Here is an 18787-nt window from a genome sequence, read left to right as displayed (position 1 = left end):
TTTAATTAATTGAATAAATATTTAATATATGTTTTAAAATCTTAAAAATGAGTTCTCTTGGTTGATGTTTTTTTAATTATCTTTGTTATTTAGATTATTTCTTTATCAATAATAGGTTTATTATCGTAATTATTTTTTAATGAAAGTACATCAAGAGTACATAATATATAAGCTGTTCAAGCTGTAATGTTAATGGTTTAATGAACCAGAAGGGATTAAGAGAAGGAAAAAAATAAATTCTTCTCATTGTTGAAGAAAATAAAAAATTTTTTTAAAAAATATTTATTGTTTATTTTATTTTTTTTTAATTTTCATTTTCTTTCTACTTTAATTTGGATAACATATCATAAATAAAGTAATACGATAGTTATTAATCTAAGAAAGTATCTCTATTTTATCCTGTTGCATAATATATTACACAATAGTATAATATCTAGATACTTTCATGTTATTATTTTGTACTATTGCATAATATACATTTATGTACTTGAACTCTTATTATTTAATTTAAAAATATGAAGATGTTTAATTTATAAATAAAAAAAAAAAAACTAAGAAGAAGAAGAAAAAAATAGTGAAAGGTGAAAGCTTACCGTGAATTCAAATTTTCATAGTTCTACAAAACGTGTGGAAAAAATTTAACAACTTTGGGGTGCTATTATTACTTGGATGAAGGAAGGAGAACCAAAGATCGTCCTTGCAGACATTGACATGGACATCCACATCTGTGTTTTTTTTGGTGTACTACTCTTTCAAATTTTTAGTTTTGTGTCCATGTACAAAACTAGAATTCTTATATATTTATTATGGTTAAATTAAGATGTTATTGTTATCACAGTACAATTAACTATTTTTTAAAAGTGATTTTTTATTTAGTTTTTTATTGTAATAATTTTAAAATAAATTAAAACAAATATATCTAAATAAATTTAGTATTTTTTTAAAATTAAATACACATCTAAAATATAAAGTAAATAAAACTAAAATTTAAAATTTAAAATTTTTGTTTCAATTTTAACATTTTTAATTATTAACAGATTATTATTTAAATACACATCTAAAAATTAAATTCAGTAAAATTAAAGATTTTAATTTTAAAATTAAAAAAATAAATTTTAAAGGTTATTAACCCACGCTACAGAAATTCTTAAAAGAGATCTTAAAGCTTCCAAGTCGTTATCCTTAGAGATCTTAATGTCTACAATTAGAAGTAAAATTATGGTCATTATAATAAATTCACTTTGAACATTAGCTAAAATACTAAACAATAAATTAATAAAGATATTAAAATGAATAATATCTAATGCCCAAATAAGTAAAAAAAATCCTAACTAATACTAAGATAAAATATGTTAGATATATTTTTATTGAATAAAATCTAAAAAATTTAATTTAATTATTTATTTTAATATTTTATAAAATATTAATAAAAAATAAAAATATTAGATGCATTTTTATCGAATAAGATATAAAAAATTAATTTTATTTTTAACGTTTAAATTTAAATATTAGATTTATGATTTTGGATATGTTTCAAATATATTTTGTATATAAATCAATAATTTTAGATGTGTAATAATTGAAAAGAATAACCAAATTTTTACAAACATACATTTTAATAATTTTAAAAGCGTTAATGTTCAATAAATAAGTAACGATAAAATCCAACAAATAGTAAAAAAATAAGAAATATTATATGAGTTTTTATCGAATAAGATATAAAAAATTAATTTTATATTTAACGTTTAAATTTAAATTTCTGATTTATAATTTTAGATGTGTTTCAAAAATATTTTGTGTATCATTTAATAATTTTAGATGTGTTACAGTTAAAAACAAAAACCAACTGTTACGAACATACATTTTAATAATTTTAAAAGCGTTAATATTCAAATAAGTAACGGACAAAATCTAGCTATTATGAAAAAAAATATTAGATGAGTTTTTATCGAATAAGATATAAAAATTAATTTTATTTTTAATGTTTAAATTTAAATTTTAGATTTATAATTTTGGATGTGTTTCAAACATATTTTCTGTATAACTTAATAATTTTAGATGTGTTATAATTGAAAAAAAAAATTATAAACATACATTTTAATAATTTAAAAAATGTTAATGTTCAAATAAAAAATGAAAAAATCTAACTAATAATAAAAAAAATTGTTAAAAACTATAGACATTGTGGTTTTAATTTTAAACCATCAACGTCAAAATCTCTAATACGTGGAGGCAATTATGAGAAATAAAAGTGATTTTTTTTTTTGCAACATTTTTTTTCCTTTTACATAGTCATTAATTTTTTATTGTGAATTGCTCATTCTAAATTTGCAAACTAAATATTTAGAGGACTAAATGATTAAGTAATTCGCATATACTTTTATTTTCGTATATCAAAATGTAAAAATATTAAAAATGAGAAAAATATAACTAACAAATATCAATAATCAATCAATCAGATGTGGGATGTATTAGATAGATATTACGAAATCTTATAGTAGTACTCTTCTATAGAATTTTTGTGTGACAGAGAAAAAAAAGAACTTAGGAGAGAGAGGAACGTACATAGAAAATGAAAAAATGATAAAGTAACTACTTTATGAAGTGGGTAAAAAGTTAGAGAAATTCTGATATTTGAAATTTTAAGTACCAACATATTTATCTACAAACTAAGAATGTGTTTTAATTAAAATTTAATTAAATAATATTATTTAAATTAAAAGGCTGAAAGTTAAAGGACAACTAGTATTTTTTTTAAAGATAGTAGGTTATATTTCATTAATTATTGAAAAATGAAATACAAAGATGTCCAAAAGTAGGAGAGTATAATAAAAGGTGGGGATTTTCCAAAAACACTACATTGAAGGTATTCATCCAACAGTGCGTGGTCGAAAAACGGAGAAAAATCTTAAAGAAAAAAGAATGATAAATCAAATTGAATGCAACTAAGAGCTTGCCTCATGGAGATGACGACCTAAACTGGGAGTTCTTTGGATTTCACGGAGCAACTTGACAGAGCTTGCTAGAATGGCAGACGGCATAGAAGTAGAACCTTCAAAAATCAACTGGTTGCGAGCTTTCCAACAGTTCCAGCAAATGATGGCAAGCAATTGAGGATTACGGTCAGCATTCTTCAACGGGATAAGTATCTCTATTGATGCAGTCCACCATGTCCAAAAGTCGTTAGGACTCTGAGGGGGAAGACAGTCACGAAGATAACTCTGAGACCATACGTCTTTAATTCTAGAGCAATCGATCAAACAATGAGTGACTGTTTTCGTTGCTTTATGACAGCAGGGGCATATTGGTGATATAGATGGGATGCGGTGATGAATCTGAGCAAGCACCGGAAGTCGGCCATGGAGAGCTTTCCAGATAAATAGCTTAATTTTGTGAGGCAAGTTTAACTTCTATAGATCAATCCGCGGCTTTTTCTGCTGCATATAATTAGGGCAAAGCTCCAGAGGCGGATGGTAAAATAAATAGCCAATTCTGTAACCTGAAGCTGTATCATATTGCTTGGATTTGTTCAAATTCCATTGCAATTTGTCCCTACTCTGCTGAATTTTAATTGACAAAATCATGTTTGCAACGTCTTGGGGAAATAATTCTTGAATGAGATTCTGATTCCAATTCCTATCTTCAGTAATTAGATCTTTAACTCTTGGAACTAACTCAGAAATAGCCTGTCTATTTGGCATGTCAAAAATCATTAAAGGGTACGGAGGAGGCAGCCAAGGATCCTCAAAGGTTCGGATATTCTCACCAGTACCTATAGCCCAATTAAGACCTTTTTCAACAATCTTTTGGCCTTCCAGTATGCTCCTCCATCCCCAAGAAGGTAAGACTCCAATTTTTGCCGTTATAGCATTACCATTGCTAAAGTATTTACCTCTTAGGATTTTGGATAATAAGGAAGTAGGCTGTGTTACAAGTCGCCAAAACTGTTTGCCTAAAAGCGCCAGATTTTGGATTCTGAGAACTTTAAATCCAAGGCCTCCTTCTTTTCGTGGGCGAGTCATAGTGTCCCAGCGAATCCAAGCCATCCGCCTTTCAGAACCTTTTTGTCCCCACCAGAACTGAAAAAGTAGAGAGTGAATTTCCAAAATTAAACCATCAGGCAACTTGAAGCAAGACAATGTATAAATAGGAATAGCTTCTCCCACTGCTTTAAGCAATACGTGTCTACCACCTGACGAAAGAAGATTGCGCTTCCACCCTTGGATTCTTTTCCGAACCTTTTCTTTGATCATACTAAAAGAAGCCTTTTTCGATTTAGAGACTGTAGAAGGCAAACCAAGGTATTTATTCTGAGCCCCAATATGATTAATATTCATAGAGTTAGCCAGTAGTGTATGAGTAGTGGAGGGAGTGTTGTTGCTAAAGAATACAGCAGATTTATTAAGATTTACCCTCTGGCCACTAATGCTTTCATAAGAATTCAATAAATGCAGGATATTTGAACATGCTTCAGGATTAGCCTTGCAGAATAAGATGGAATCATCAGCAAACAGGAGGTGGTTGACCTTGGGACATCGCCTATGTATCTGAAGACCCTGAATTAGTTTGTTTTGTTCTGCCTTGTGTAGCAAGAAGGAGAGACCTTCTGCACAGAAAAGAAAAAAATAGGGGGATAGAGGATCTCTTTGTCGAATACCTCTATTTGGTTTGAAGAAACTATAAAGTCATCCTTCCACAATAACAGAATAAGAAATAATTGTCACTAATTCTCGAATCCACATGATCCACCGGGAGTCAAAACTAAACTTCTCCAATATAAACCAAAGAAAGTGTCATTCCACCCTATCATATGCCTTACTCATATCTAATTTTAGCGCCATTTCATTTTCGAGTCCCATTTTTTTGTTCTTCAAGTAATCTGCCTTTAATAAAAGCACTCTGCGTAGGGCTAATTAGTCTATTCATCAGACCCTGAAGTCTATGTACAAATACTTTGGAGATAATCTTGTAAAAGACTGAAGATAGGCTTATTGGTCGTACCTGAGTCATATCTTTAGCATTAGAAATCTTGGGAATAAGACAGATCTGAGTGTGATTAAAACCCTTTAAAATTCTGCCCCTTGAAAAGAAGCTCTTAACTGCTCGAAACACATCACCATTGAGTATGTTCCAGAAGCTTTGAAAAAATTTTGCTATCATACCATCATCTCCTGGAGCACTTTGAGGATGAATGTTAAATGTTGTACGTTTCACTTCCTCCATAGTCACTGGTCTTTGAAGCCTACGGTTCATGTGAGCTGTAACCTTAGGTTCAAAATCAGTAAACAGAGGTTCAGGGTTCTCATGACAAGTGGAGGAAAATATGTCCTTGAAATAAGATTCAGCCACAGAAGCAATACCAGCATTTGAAGTAGCCACTTCACCATCATTGCCAGTTAGTTGCCAAATTCTATTCCTTCGGGTTCGATTTCTAAATTTCTGATGGAAGAAAGCTGTATTCTGATCACCAGATTTGAGCCATTTGACTCTAGACTTATCTTTCCAATAAGATTCCTCATTTTGCAATGCTTTTTCAAGTTTGTCCTCTATGTCTGAAATGATGTCGCCTCCATGAATTCCTACTAAACGAAGTTCCTCTAATTCAGATTGTAGTAAATCAATCTCCACCTTTGAATTAGATATGTGTTCTTGCTGCCATCTGACAATCTTATGCCGACAACGCTTTATTTTTTAAGCTAGGATATACATGGCTGAACCATCAATCTGTTCGTGCCAAACCTCTCTAACAATCTGCCTTATTTCATCATTGGAACACCATCTTTCTTGGAATTTGAATCGGCGTTTAGATCTCTCAGTTCTCATATTAGAGTCTAAGAGAAGAGGGGAATGATCCGAGCCTGATTCTGACAGTCTAAGAACCGTTGCATTGGGATAAAGTTGCTGCCAATCAACTCCTACAGGAATCGATCCAGTCTTTTCTGTATTAACTCATCACCCCTCCGCCTATTCGACCAAGTGAATGGTCTTCCGACCATACCAATATCAATCAGGGAGTTATCATCAATAAAACTGTTAAAGGTTTCAATAGAAGAAGGAGATTTAGCACCCCCACCTTCTTTCTCCAATTGATTAGAAATGACATTAAAATCACCCATTAACACAACCTTACCATCGAACTATTGGGTGACTGAAGTTAATTCAGCAAATTGAGCCATTCTATGTTGATCATTTGAACTGAGATAAACACCTAGAACACCATAGGGATCATTAGAACCAGCTGTCAGAACTGATGCCGCAATGAAGAATCTACCATGCTGTAAAATCTGAACAGTGCAACCATCCCTCCATGCCATTGCCAAACCCCTAATAATCCATCCGGATCCACAATAAACCATTCCTTGAAACCACAAGATCTTAATTTTCCTTTAACTTGTCGAGATTGATTTTTTGTTTCACAGATAAAACCAACCTCTAGAGAGTAGGATTTGCAAATCCCTTTAAGATTGTGGATTGTCAGGGGTCTCCCCAAACCCAGACAATTCCATGGGAGCAGTTTCATATTTCTTTGGGTGCCACTTGAAGGTTGGCACCCTCCACCGTCATAGCATCAGAGACAATATCATTGAGACAAATTTTCTTTGAAATATCTTCAGTACCATTACCTCTACTCCTCCGTTTGAAACCTATCACAGACTTTCTGGCAAGTTGTTTCAGGTTTGTTTTGTTCTCCTTTTTAAGCTTGGATATGACATTGTTATTGTGTTGGACATTATTCATGGGATAGGATATCTCCAACAAAGCATTAGAAGAAGAATTAGTATCAATAGCAGTACCTATGTTTTCTGATTCACCCTCATTTTCTGCTCTAGAACTCGAATTGGCAGCAATTTTTTCATTATTCTATTTTTTCTGATCATCTTGCACACTCATTTTTCAGAAACTATCAAAAAGCCAAGCAGGTAGAGATTTTTTCTTCGGTTGAGCTGGAATAAAACCATCCCGAGGTTGGTTAGGATTGAAGGAAGCTTTCTTTTCAGTTAAATGCCTACCGACTTGATCTGTCTTAAGCCATTCACCAACTCTATCTTCCTTGATATTGTTTTGGGCAGAATCATCAATAAAAAATTGGCAGTTCTTAGATTCATGCCACAATTTTGCACAATACACTACAAGAAAAACACCCATTCAGGTACACTTGAAAAGTGTAGCCAAAAGTGAAAAAAATGATGCCTTAGGCTACGGCTACGCTTTTTGGGCTACGTCTACGCTTTTTGGGGTGATTCCTATTCGCCCATTGCCTATTCTCAAAGGCTACGCTTTTCTGCACCAAGGGCTACGCTTTTGGCGTTTGGGAATAGGCTACGCTTTTCAAGTGATGCTGTCCAGGACCAAAGGCTACGCTTTTCAGCTTTCATTCTTCCAGAATAGGCTACGCTTTTCAACGCTACTGCATCACTTGTAAAGCGTAGCCACATTGTATACCATAGCTACTTTTTATAAGCGTAGCCTTAGGTCCCTCTTTTTTTTATATATACTATAGCTACTGTATATAAGTGTAGCCTTAGGTCTCGTTTTTTTTTTTTTAATACTATAGTTACTGTATATAAGTGTAGCCTTAGGTCTCGTTTTTTTTTTTTTAATACTATAGTTACTGTATATAAGTGTAGCCTTAGGTCTTATTTTTTTTACTTTATTAAGTGCACCCAAAACTTAAAAAATAGGCTACCCTTTAAAAGCGTCTCCTTTGATACGAAAAGTGAACCTATAGATATCAACCTACGGCTACGCTTTATAAGTGATTTCTATAATACCTAAGGCTACGCTTTTTAAATGATGCCGCATTTGTGTATCCTTTTCTCTTATAAAAAGGCAACACGGAGAAAAGCGTAGCCTATTCTATGAATAGGCTACGCTTTTCAAATGTAGCTTAAAAAAAGTGTGGCTGAATGGGTATTTTTTCTTGTAGTGATGATAAGTACAGAACACACCTATACGTTCATAGCGTACTCCAATTTCCAGCATTTTCTGATTAGGGTCAAGCAATTTCAGTGTATCCCTCACTCTTTTATCACCGTTCAGTTCCACTTTAGCCTTCACCATGCGTGTATCTTTGCCTCTAACTTCAAATAGTGCAACATCTTCAATTTGACCAAGTCTCCCACCCAATTTTCGGCCAACCTCAAGCGTTTTGTATTGTTCAGGCAATCCCCAAAATTATGCCCATACAGGAAAAGATCAGAAGAGATGTGATTATCCTCCATGTTTATTGACTGCTTCCATCTACGAACATGAATAACAAAACTCTTGAATAACCAAGATGAACCCCTTTCAATTCGAGTCACATCAGAGTCATTCTTAAAGAAAAATTGAAACTGGTTCCTGGATTTTTCGACTACTCTAAATCCTTCTGATTTATTCCATATTGCATAGAGAGCTCCTTCCATGGTACCTATGGAAAATATCCGATCTGAGAAAATTCTTCCGGACAGACTCCGTGTACATACTTGAATTCCTTCAGAAACATCTTCATAAGCTAAAACGATCAAATCATCTTCCTGATCACTATCAATTATATGAGGGTTCTGGGTCTCTGATTTGTTGCTCATGGTGTAGAGAAAACTAGAATTGGTATTTAATGATTCCAGAGAGAAATAAGATATATGGAATGAGTGAATTAGAAAACGGAATAAATTAAAAGAGGAATGAATTGGGAGAGAAAATAAAAATTAGGGAGCTAAGTGGAAAAGAAATTAAGAAAAGAAAGTAGAAGAAGATGGAAAAGAGTTTGATGAAGAAAAGACAAAGAAAGGTGTAACCATTGCATGGAGGCGGCGCAATGAAACCCTAGCAGAGCGTGAACGAACTCATTGGGCGCTAGATGAGGAATACGTACTCCCACTACATTTTTTTTTAATTAATAAACATTTGATATTGAGAATTTTTTTTTCAAATCTAAGACTAATAATGAGAAAATCTAAATTAAAAATTTTAACCCCTTAATACCTAATATATTTCTGGTGATTTTCATCTTCTAAAGTCAACAACAAAAAATTTATTATTATTCTTAAATTCTTTGTCATGATCATATTTATTACAGACGTTCACTAATATAAACCCTAAATTTTAACAAAAATATTTGAAAAATAATAAAAAATTAATTTAAAATACAATACGCATCATGCGTGTTGCTAAGATGATGAGACATATCCAATAGGGGTGTTCGCGGTGCGGTTTGGTTCGGTTTTTGAAGGAAAAGTCATCCGATCCGATCGTTTAATTAAGCTGCGGTTCGGTTTGGTTCGATTTTTTTTCAAGGTCATCCGAACCAAACCAAACCAATTAAAATCGGTTTGGTTTGGTTCGGTTTGTTCGGTTTTTCAATCAAATAAAAAAAATTCTACCATACTATTATGCAATATCATAAGATTGAAATCAACAAGCCAAAATACACATAATAAAAACTAGACTAAAATAAAGAAAATTATAAGTAGAAACTTAACCATACCTAATTCTAACTTCTCCAATTCCTTGTGTTTCGTTGAGGATCTGGCACAGGAGGCAAAGCAGTCGGAGATCTGATGCTTGTTGATTCATTCGGAATAGGAACTGGAGGCAATCCAGTGTCACCCATATTCTCACTTGAACTGACGTCAAACTACATAAACAAGCAATAACCATTAACCAGCAGTAAACAAAACAGAACAAAACTTGATAATCTGAACAAGCAATGAACAATTAAACCAGCAATAAACAAGCAATAACCAGCAATATTCAAGCAATAACCAGTAATAAACAAAACAGAATAAAACTTGATAATGTGAACAAGCAACAAACAAATTGAACTTGGAAAATTAAACACTAAACAGAACAAAACTTGATAATCTCAAATTAAACCAGCAATGAACCAAACAAGCAATGAACAAGCAATAAACTATTATACCAACAAATTGAACTTGGCGATAAACAGCAATAAACCAAACAATAAACAAGCAATGAACCAGCAATAAACCAACAATAAACCAAACAGAACAAAACTTCATAATGTGAACAAGCAATGAACAAATTAAACTTGGCAAATTAAACACTAAACAGCAATACCATTATACCAACAAATTGAATACTCTGACTTGGCAAAAACAATATGAAACATACATGAAATGGTAAACATTACTTATAAACTATTTTTCAGGTTAAATTATGTTAATGATTAATTGATTATATTAAAATTGAACTAGATCCCTAACATCATTTTTCAGGTTAAATCTATTCAATTCTATCAATCTTTATATTAAAATTGAACTCCTAGATCCTAACGTACAAAAAAAGATGATTAAACTAAAGTATAAAATTTTGAAAGAATCTATTGTCGAGATTCAAAACATGGGATCCGAGGCAACAATAACCCTAACCTGAACAAACTGAACATTGAACAATAACCAGCAAGCAGCAATACCAACAAGGAAACAATGCATCAGTAAGGTTTACCTGAATAGATTGCTCGGGCTCCATATGCACTTGAATCGGTGGCTGGGTGGGAGACTTTCTGGGTGGAGGAGGCGAGGTCGGAGGTGGTGAGGTGACCCTACAGAACTCAGAAACGCTGCTGGGTGGAGGCTTTCTGGGTGGAGGCGGCGAGGTCGGAAGTGGTAAGGTGACCCTACAGAACCCAGAAACGCTGCTGGGTGGAGGCGGTGACGTCGGAGGTGGTGAGGTCGGAGGTCCTGTGGGTGGGTGGGTGACTGGGTCTTCATCTTCGTCTTCGTCTTCCTTTGAGGAGCTGCCTTCGACTTCGAGTATCAAGGACAAGGAGTGAAGAAGGTGAGATTTGGAGGAAGAGGAAGGCTTCGGCCTTCGAGTATCAAGGAGGTAGGTGGCTCAGGCTAGCTCCGTGGGGGGTCTGGCCGTCTGGGTGAGTGGGCGAGATGTGGTGGCTCCGATCTGGGGTTTGGGCGGCGGGGGTTAGGGTAGTTTTAATTTTAGGGTTTTGTTAAGAACCGGTTCGGTTCGGTTCGGTTAGGATTTTGGTGGCAAGAACCGAAAATCGAACCGAACTGCAAAAAAACCACAAATCAACACTTTTTTCGGTTTTTTCGGTTTTTGGTTATTTCGGTTTTCGATTTTTTCGGTTCGGTCCATCGGTTTAGTTCAGTCCGAATCGGTTTCGAACACCCCTAATTCTACGTATATAAATAGAATTATTTTCTAAAAAACTATATCATGAAAATTATGCAATTGTATTTAAGTACAAAATCTAGTATGTTATTGAGTTTGATGGTTTGTTCTGGCAAGATCTGATAATTTTTTTCACAANTATTTTCACTCTTATATATATAAAGTACGACACCTTTTATCTAATCAATAATTTAAGATTTTTTTTTAATTTTTTAAATAATTAATTTTAGTTAATGAAACTCTTTGCAAAATGATATTGCATTGTGAAAAAGTTTTCATTATTAAACCTAACAGAGAAAATGCTAACCCTTAAGAGAAGAAAAAAATTGAGTGATGCAGAGTAGTCTACATCTCAACGACATAGTGGAAGTAGGAAGACGATAAATTTTATGGTTTCGACTATTAATGTTAGTGAGGTAATAGGAGGAGAAAATTCGAGCATTTTAAATGACAATGTGAAGCGTATGCTGTAATGTGAGAATCAAGAATAGCGAAAAATTAAGATAGAATTTTTTTTGTTGCTGCTACTATTATGTAAGTGGATTTTTATTGTTAGTTTTAATATGCTTTAAATACTTCTATTTTTTCTTTTAAAAAGAAAAATGGTAAAAACTCACATGCAGTTGTCTTTATATAAATTTATTAGTTGAAAATCGTTAGATAATAATTTTATCAAATATATCAAATTATCTAATGGTTCTTAACTAACAATTTTACATGAAAATAATTGCATGTGAGTCTTTACCAAGAAAAATACTTCTATTTCAGAATCCAATGATACCATTGCTGGTTGAAATTTGCACTTCCATTCATTGCGTCGTTTTATTGATTAGACAGGAGTTCAAGTATCTCAATTGAATAGTTATAGTCCACATAAGAAAAGCGAAATCACATTATAAAATCCAACTTGATATGTCATCAAATTCTGTCAAAAATTGCTAAAGAATCTCATAAAAAAGGCTTATACATCTAAAAGAAAGAAAAAATAGAAAATAACTTATCATTTTTTAATCGATAAATTACGAATTATCTGGAATAAAACAAAATCAAAGATAAGACCCAAAAAAAATTTTACTCCAACAAAAATTAATTAATTAAAGAGTAGATAAATATCTTTGGAACATCTAGCTAGATTCTCTAACTATGTGTGGCGCATAGACATATTCATCACAAATTTTAAATCACTATTTTAAATAAGGGCAATTTACATAAATAAAATGATTAAAGGAAACCTTTACGTGAATACTGTTAGGATTTGGTTGAATTAGTCTCACATTCCTTAGGATAGCAAATGGAGTGGGTGGCCTAGGCTATAAATATGAGGCTAAGTTCTCCATATTTTTTGCACCAGTCGAAAACACTTAAAGCTTGTATCTGACTTTTCTTTTCCTCTATACTCTTTGACTAGAGAGTGTTGTGAGGTGTAGTTAAATATTTGCTTTGAGAGTGTGGGTGTACTGAGGTGCCGGTGTTAGAGAGAAAGAAGTCTATGTGTTGTAACAATTTTCACATAATGATATTCTTTGGTTGTCATTTGCCAACGGCCGTGGTTTTTTTTTTTCTCCAGTAATTGGGGTTTTTCACGTTAAATTCTTGTGTTGTGATTGTGTCTATTTTATTTCTCTGTGAAAGGTATTTTCTCAAGGGAGAATGGTGTATTATTCCCAACATGTGGTATCAGAGCTTCGGTTCGGTGGGATTTATTCTTAGTATGCTCTGTGGTTGCAGCCTAGTCTGACCTTCCACATCAGAAAAGAATTTTGTCCTGTGGCTTCAGGTTGATCTTTGGTTGCTGTTGTTGTTGCTGGAAGGCAATGTGACACTGTGAGAGTGCAGTTTGGAAATGTTCTGGCTAAGGAAAGACTTGGTATTTAAGTGTGTCCATTGTGATCCACCTCTCTTTCCTAGGGACTCTTCCTAGTGCACGATCTACAGTTGAGTTATACTATTCCAGTATACGGTTGCAATAATGTCAGGATATTCAAGTGCTGTGAAGCTTGAAATAGAGAAATTTGATGGAAGAATCAATTTTGGCTTGTGGCAAATACAAGTCAAGGATGTGTTCATACAATCATATTTGCACAAGGCGTTGAAGGAGAAGATCTCTGGTATGAAGGATGAAGAATGGGAGGAACTAGATTTGAGAGCTGCAAGTGCTATTTTCCTGTGTTTGGCTAAGAATGTTCTTACAAATGTGCAAGGAATGAAAACAGTCAAGGAACTTTGGGATAAACTCGAAGGGTTGTATCAGGCAAAGGGCATCTCAAATTGGTTGTTATTGAAGGAGCAGTTCCATAATCTACGCATGGATCACAATGTGAAAATCTCCGACCATCTTAGTGCTATCAATGGTATTGTCTCTGAATTAGAGGCAATTGGAGTGAAAATTGATGATGAAGATAAGGCACTGAGGCTCATATTGTCTCTTCCCTCTTCCTATGAGTATATCAAACCTGTTTTAATGTATGGAAGGAAACTCTGAATTTTGAAGAAGTTGCCAGTAAGCTCATTGCTGAAGAAAGAAGAATGAAAAATGAGGGTAGCACTTCATCAGATTTGGCGCTTGTAGCTAGAAGTGACAATTATGGAAAAGGAAATCGTGGAAGGAGTGTAACATGCTGGAAATGTGGAAAGCCTGGGCATGTAAAGAGAAATTGTCCAGGTAATGCGGTTTTAGAAAAAGACTCTCAATCTGATACTTGCAATATTGCTCTCTCTATGAGAGAAGATGATGTTCTCTAGAAGATAAGAAGTATCCTCAGGGTATTGCCGCACTGCCATGGATAAGGATAAGTTGTGGCAATCGGGTCCACAATTGCACACGGGCATTGGTTGGCGTTGAGATGCAAGGTGTGTGGCGGAGTTATGTCGATGGCTGAAGAACTTCCAAGAAAGCCAATTTGGAAGTTGCACCATGAATTTTCAGCAAGGTTTCGATCTGTACCAAGGCGAAATGCTTGGAGTGGTCTAATTCCAAGTGAGTATACTTTCATGGTGGAGTATGATAGTTCTCTGAACTATGATTGTCGGTATAGACAATGGCAGCAAAGAATTGTCGGTGTTGACTATGGAAGCTGAAGATGTGTGACTATTTCAATCAAGGTGGAGATTGTTAGGATTTGGTTGAATTAGTCCCACATTGCTTAGGATAGCAAATGGAGTGGGTGACCTAGGCTATAAATATAAGGCTAAGTTCTCCATATTTTTTGCACCAGTCGGAAACACTTAAAGCTTGTATCTGACTTTTCTTTTCCTCTATACTCTTTGACTAGAGAGTGTTGTGAGGTGTAGTTAAATATTTGCTTTGAGAGTGTGGGTGTACTGGGGTGCCGGTGTTAGAGAGAAAGAAGTCTATGTGTTATAACAATTTTCACATAGTGATATTCTTTGGTTGTCATTTGCCAACGGCCGTGATTTTTTTTTTCTCCAGTAATTGGGATTTTCCACGTTAAATTCTTGTGTTGTGATTGTGTCTATTTTATTTCTCTGTGAAATGTATTTTCTCAAGGGGGAATGGTGTATTATTCCCAACAAATACAACATTGGCAAACTGTAGACGAAAATGTAACAATCGCAATTGTATGTAATCCGCGACACCCTCTAGCGGAACCTAAATACACGTAATTCGCTACACCCTGTAGCAGGTTATGAGGAGAGTGGATCACTATATAAAAAACCAGGAATACCTGTGGGTAACAAACCATGATGCAAAATGCACGAATTGATACAAAATGTAATCGTCATAAGCAATAAGTCGTACAAAAATAATAGCCAGCAGGCATTAACACAATCTGAGTTAACTACATAAGTCATACAAATATAACTGTCACAAGTCATTAAAACTAACAGAAAATAAATAAGTCATAATTCATACAATGATAACGGTCGGAACTAACACAATGGGTGCTACTGCTGATCACCATCATCATCATGGTCACCCCGAATGGACCAAGTAGGTGCGAGCCTGTGCCACATCGAGTCGGACGCCTTACTCTAGTAGCTCACCGATCTCCGGGTGGAGCATCCTGTAGCCCAGCTCCAAATGCAGATGGCGGCGTCCCCCCCATGCCGAACCAAGTGTCGTACAGGCTGCCTGCTGGCTCATTCAGGTCAACCGGGAGCTGGGACTCAGAAACCTGGGATGGCACATCTGCTGGCTGTGGCCTGTACTCCGGAGGCTCGGACGGACCGCCTGGAATCGGACTCTGATACTGATGAACGTCATCATCCCGTATGATCTCAGCGAATTCTGCATAGAACTGTGGTCCAGCCAGCTGATCGTCCAAATCCATGGTGAAAGTAGTGGTAGTAAGACGAGAAAACATCTGCATGCTACACTCATGCAGTATCTGAGAGCTAGATACGTGAGTAAAACGTGTACCACCCATACTAGCCTCCGCAGTACCACCAACCTGAGTGTCAGTAGGGTGACCACGGGACGATCCAGCCTCCTCATCATGGTGGACAGAGGGTGCTCGTCCAGCACGAGCACCCCGTCGTCTAGCACTAGATCGACGAAGGCGATGATCTGCCTGGCCTCCATCATCACCACCAACCTGCTCCTCCTGTATCATGTCGTTGAGCCAGCGCCACTCGCGATCAGTGGCATGTGTACCAATGCGTCGTCTCCGCTCTAATGGGTGCCTGCGACGACCCTCTGAGTATAGCATCATTCGGAACCTGCGTGAGCCTGGAATCTGCGAACACAATCCCTGGTGACAGAATTCTATGTGCAACACGGTACCACCAGTCCAGGTACTCAGCGGATGGACCAGGATCAGCCACTCTTTCGATACTCAACACAGAACAAACTCGCTCGTCTCAATGCTGATGCCACGTCCTATAGTAAGTGGGGAACCATCTATCTCCACCCCTGCCGTCCTTACTATGAAGATACTCTATGTTCAGGGTTGGCTCAGGCAGATGCTGTACGCCCCTAGCTGTGGAACGACCCTGTCTACCTGATGCTACTCAATCACTGCAAAGTATATAAGACTGGTGACCACCTGCCATAACCGACTGTGCTCCTCAGTCAGTATCTCCGGATGAATGACTGCAAGTACGTCCAGAGAACCATAAGGCTCCCATACAATCTAATAGTAAGGAGACAAGTCAGCATTGTACCAATGTATACAAATAGTGGGGAAGAACTAATAAAATGTTGAAAACAAAAACAAATGACTTACATCTCGATCACACAGTTGATCCAATGCCAGACGATACTGAATAAGCTGTTGTTCCTTCCCATCAGAAGTGGGTAAGTATGTGGCCCATCTGAATGACAGAAATATCACATACGTATGTAATTTCATATGTAAAACGTTAATAACTTGAAAGAATACGTGTATTAAATTATACCTGGATGCCAACAGAAAAGAGAAAGCGTCAAAACCCTGCGGCCTCAATGTGGGGGACCGCCAAAAGATCCATGACTGTAGCAACTGTAGGGGGCCCAGCCAAGTTGGTGACGTTCCTGTTTGCCACCCTACACATGCATCAGTACAGCCACGCCAACGCAGCTGCGCCCTAGCTATAGCTGCCCATGTCGTCAAGTCTCGCCACATATGGCAACCAGCAAGGGTGGACCCGATTACCACTCTTGTCCATGAATAGCTGTGTCGACAGAAGCATCATAATATACGCACGTGCATATATGCGCACGGTCTCCTTGGAAGCATCAGCCGGTAACACCCTGAACCTCTCATGGAACCATGTGAAGTGGACCGTGTATAACTTTCTCTTATCCGGTGGCGGAAGATCACCAAATAACTCCTGGAACCACTCCCATTCCGGTCTGGCCCCCACGATGTGCAGGTGGAAGTCAGCACCCAGAAACAGCTTGGCCATCCACGGACAGTCCCAGCTGATATGCCACATCCTGGAGCGTGATAGTACACTCTCCGAATGGCATATGAAAAGTGTGGGTCTCAGGCCGCCACCTCTCGATAAATGCGCTGACCAGAGGCTCATCCAACCAGAACCAATGTGCGTTCAGCCTAGCCAGGTGGTACAACCCAACCCTCTCCAAGTAAGGTATGATCCTATCATGTAACGGCATATTCTGTTGCCTACGGACACTATAAATACATCGGGTTGGCTGCATACTTAGAAATAAAGAACACCGGCTTAATTTCTAACAATGACATCACCAAACCATAGCTTATGTTTCAAGTCCTAAACTACCTAGGTTTCAAAATTACTAATTTACCATCCACAACTTAAATTCCAAATTCTCTACATTTAATTTTAAATTTTAAAGTTTAAATTTCAAATTTTGATTTTCAAACCCAAAGCTAAACTAAGTCTCTATCTTTCTAATTAATAAATAACTTCCTTAATATTAAATAAAATACACAGTTATTATCCAATTGAAAGAAAATAAAGAGATTTACCTCTTCATTGATGGTTTCGACAACGTGAGCAACGCCGTCGAGCCGATACAACCGCTGTTCATCCTCCATTCTTCCACTGCTCCAAGAATATCCTCTCACTTCTCTCTACTTTCTCTCTCTAAGTTTCTTTCCCACTTTCCTCAAATGAAATCCGCTACAGCCTCACGCGGTTTATATAGTGAGCCACTCTACTCATAATCTGCTATAGGTGCTTTCTGCACATTTGGTCATAAACTGCTACAGGGTGTAGCAGTTTATGTGATGCCAGGTTCTCTACGTAATTTGCGACAAGGTGTAGCGAATTACGTGTATTTAGGTTCCGCTAGAGGGTGTTGCGGATTACATACAATTGTGATTGTTGCATTTTCATCTGCAGTTTGCCAATGTTGTATTTGCGTAAAGGTTTCTTTCAATCATTTTATTTCTATAAATTGCCCTTTAAATAACATAAATAATCATGGTATAATATCAAATTCTTTAACTTACACACTTCAATATTTGGTGGTAGGTTCTGCTACATGAAAAGTAGTTGTCACTTCAAATTTATTTCTATGACTTATATTTTTAGGCAAAATTGTTGAAAAAGTACCCCCACAAACCTGTGATCTACCATTTCAGATACCAGTTACTTTTAGAGAAAAATAAAACGGAAAAAAATTATATGGGAGACAGAGATAACAAACGAAGAACAAGCTAGAATCTTACTAACAAATAGGGGTTTTGTACATACCAGTTATGTAAACCACGAAGTTGATCGGCGATGGACCCACCGGCAACGGAAAGCGCAATGCAGCTGGAACTGGTGTCCGGAGGAGAACGGCGGCAATGATTGACGCGCAGAGATGTATTTCGTGCCTCTCAGTCCCTTATGTGTTTGCGCGATGAAGAATCTAAGCTATGAATCTGATTTTGGGAAGAGTCGACGGCAGGGGAGAAGGGTGGATCGGCAGCTAAGAGACTCCACGGTGAAAGAGTGGTGCACGGTAGAGCAGGGAACAGTTTCGCGCACTCTACATTCTCATTGTTGGCGGGTTCCTCAGATTTGTTATTTTGGGTCTTCTGAATTGAATTTGGGTTATATCATCACTGGTTGGATTGGGATTAGCAGCGGACTTGGTGGGTTCGACACAACATCAGAGTGATTCGGCGTCGGTAGGCTGATTTGGAAAGGAATCGCAGCTATCCACCCTGAATTGCTGCTGTTTGTGACACCGCAGGAAATTTGCTGCAGACATCCCTCGCATCTGTTGGGTATACCCTAA

General features: G+C 36.3%; 1 protein-coding gene across 1 annotated transcript in view; it reads right to left on the bottom strand.

The window, feature by feature from the left end:
- LOC107644442 (protein IQ-DOMAIN 14) overlaps positions 1-18104 on the bottom strand; it is a 21933-nt gene extending 3829 nt beyond the window's left edge. The window contains exon 1 of the mRNA XM_016348301.2: positions 18093-18104. The gene's annotated coding sequence lies outside the window, so the exon portion shown is untranslated. The remainder of the gene's footprint in view (positions 1-18092) is intronic.

Source organism: Arachis ipaensis, chromosome B05, assembly GCF_000816755.2.
Source record: "Arachis ipaensis cultivar K30076 chromosome B05, Araip1.1, whole genome shotgun sequence".
NCBI lineage: Eukaryota > Viridiplantae > Streptophyta > Magnoliopsida > Fabales > Fabaceae > Arachis > Arachis ipaensis.
The sequence above is the reverse complement of the archived record's forward strand: the minus strand, read 5'-3'. Positions and strand labels throughout refer to the sequence as shown.